This window comes from Sinocyclocheilus rhinocerous, unplaced genomic scaffold, assembly GCF_001515625.1.
Source record: "Sinocyclocheilus rhinocerous isolate Xijiao unplaced genomic scaffold, SAMN03320098_v1.1 scaffold839, whole genome shotgun sequence".
Lineage (NCBI taxonomy): Eukaryota > Metazoa > Chordata > Actinopteri > Cypriniformes > Cyprinidae > Sinocyclocheilus > Sinocyclocheilus rhinocerous.
In genome coordinates, this window is record NW_015652287.1 from 1,790,056 (window position 1) to 1,793,344 (window position 3,289).

Sequence of the window (3,289 nt, forward strand, 5' to 3'; positions counted from 1 at the left end):
AAAAAATATCTGCATGAAACCGAAACAGCAGACGAGCTGAATGAGCCGCAGATTCACTCTCTGCCAGCAGGTGGTGCTTAAAGCGTTTCCTTGGCTTCCGCTGTAAACAAAGCAGCGCTGCACTTATGCACTTTAATATGCGTTGTACAAAGGCAAGATGAAAAGAAAAAATACCATCGAAAGACAGTAAGTTCCCCTCAGACATACATTCATATAAACTCCTAACCCTAATTGAATCGCAATTTGTTTAGCATCTCAACTGATTTAAATCGTCACATATTTAAATCGATTTTCAACCGGCTCGCGGTTAATCGTTACATCCCTATTTATATGTGTAGGCTATTAAAAAGTACAGTGTATGTTTTAGCTAAATCGCTTGCAAATATAGATTGTTGTTAGGCCATACATACGACGTAATATTAGAATAGGTACCCCTGAGTTTCAAAATACTTACAGTAGAAATAATGTGTAATTTTACAGGTTATTACCCCTTTATTCTCCAAACTTAGCATAGTGTTCCCTTATACTTACACGGAGGTACTTGTCAGGAAGTCTCTGTCACCAGTCACCAGCTCTGGACTCCATACCCCAGAATCCTCCCCGGCTCACACCTGCTCACAGTCACGATCACCATCATCTGCAGTTCTGATCACCTCTTTAATAAATGCTGCACTTGGATCTTTTTGTTTTGGAGTACTCCGTGACACTGGCTACCTATTAAGTTCCGTATCAGTTACAAAATATTATTACGACCGAACGGTGTGGGAGAGTTGAAAGAACGTCATCAGGAATCTGCAGATGGCAAGAGTTATATGGTCAAAACTTCTAAATTAAAAAATCGCAGAAATTTAACCGATGATCTTGGAAGAAAAGCATGTTTATCAGCTGGAGGTCGGAAAAGGGGAAAAATAATAAGAATGGGAAAGTCAAATGAAAAAAAGAAAGCGGTGGCGGGTAAGCACAGCTGTGTTGTGAATGGACCAGAGTGGGGAGATTCTGATATAGTGGATAGTGATGATGGCATGGAAACAAGTCAAGGAAGCGGAAGAATGAGGGAGAAAAGAGAAAATACTTTTGAAGGGATTAGAGCAAAGAAAACCAGGCATAGTCGAAGTTTTGAAAGAGGAGTAGAAGAGAGTGACCATGAAAGTTTGAAATTTAAAATGATATTGAGATTCGGCGAGGAGAAGGGAATATCATCAATGAGTTCAGTGAAATTGACAACTATTTTGCGAAACCAGATTGGCGACATACATATGGCAAAGGTTTTAAGAGATGGAAATCTACTGATTGTAGAAATGAAGAGCAGAGGGAGAGGGCTGGCAGAATGAAGGAAATAGGACAATTTAAAGTAATAAATACAAGTCGTGTGGAAAGGGAAAATAAGTGGAGTAAAGGAGTGATTTGGGGAGTTAACCTTAAAAATAATAAATAAACATCCAACAGGATTATGTGAGCACGTGGAATGGAGGAATCAGTAGAACATATTATTTGTGTTTGTCGAAAGTATACTAATGAATGAGAAGCAATGAAGAACGAACTTAGAAAGATGGGAGTGGATAACCTAAAGCTTAAAAATATATTAGAAGAAGAAGAAATATTATTACTTACCTATAAGGCCCTTAATGGGTTAGCTCCTATGCTAATTATGTCTCTATTTGTTTCTCTGTTTTTGCCGTAACTAGGATTTACACAACAGTAACCACTGATAAGCTACTACTAAATATTGTAGAAACTTAATTTTCTGTAAAGTTGCTTTGCAACGATTTGTATCGTGAAAAGCACTATACAAATAAACTTTAATTGAATTGAATTTTTCAGCCCTTTGTTGCCCCTGTGCCAAATTGAGACCTGTAGCAGGCATCGAATTTAAAATGAGCTCATTTAGTGGATAAAAGTATAACATTTCTCAATTTTAAACATGTGTTATGTTCTCTGTTCTATTGTGAATAAAATATTGGCTCATGTGATTTAAAAGTCTTTTAGGTTTTATTTTATTCCAATTTAAAAAACGTCCCAACATTTCAGGAATTCGGGTTGTAATCGGGATACTTTAGATCGGTCGTGGGCCCTGTGTCTCACCCAGTTGTCCGTTGGCTAAGAAGACATAAGGCAAAAGAAAGGCCTTAAGTTTCGCAACCCTTGAAATGGCACGAACTAACCTCACAATTGTTAATGAGAGGGGGTCATTTGGGTGCATTGTAAATTGGCCAAACCACCTTCCACCTCTCCCACCCTATGAATAAAGGTGAGAAGAGCAGGCTCCAGGGAGGTTAGAATTGGATGCATTTAAAAGTAAGATGCTTTTAAAAGTAGGCTGAAATGCCCAGCAGACAAGCGATATGCATATTTATACTTGATTAAAAAAAAAAAAATTTTTATTGTAAATATAGCTTTAGGCCTACTTGCAGGATTCAAAAATAAATGACAAGATTTTCAGCATTGCGAGATTTTTATTGGTATTATCCACAACATACATGCTGCAGTGATGCGCAAGATCTTCCTACACCAGTGGCCAGTTATTATTAAACATATATATATCACAAGACAAACACTCTAATCCATATTACGAAAAAAACTTTTTATTGTAAATGTAGGCTTTAGGCCTACTTGCAGGATTCAAAAAATAAATGACAAGGTGTATTTTTCAGCATTGTGAGATTTTTATTGGTATTATCCATTAACATAGCCTTCAGTAACCATGCTGCGGTGATGCGCAAACTCCTCCTACACCAGTGGTGCAGGAGGTACACCACTTTGTTTTTTCTTTGTTTTTTACTGGCCTTTTCAGCGCCGCCTTTGCACTTTCTATTATCCAATTTTTAATCTATTATTTTTTGTTGGCATATCTCCAACAAAATAGTTGTAGGCCTACTGTACCATAATATCTGCCTGCAGTTAAAAAAGTTCTCAGAAATAATCACATTTGTTTTGCTTAACCTATTTATCTACACTTATTCTAAAAAAGAATTTTAATGTCATACAAAAAAAAATAATAATAATAAATGTCATCGGCCTGAGTAAATTGTACCATTATAGAATTGTGACTGCACAAGTAGTGTAGTAATTCAGGAGGTGAAAATACTGTGAAATTACATACATACAAATGGGAAGAAATTTGAAAGCATAACAACTGAACGTCTATGAAACTTATTAAACTATAATATTTTTTTAAACAATGCCACTTAAATGTGACATAAAATAGGCTATTATTGCAACCATATAGCCTATGAATGAATGAAAATGCATATTTTTCAATTAAAGAAAACTTGTGGGCTGAGTGTGGGCT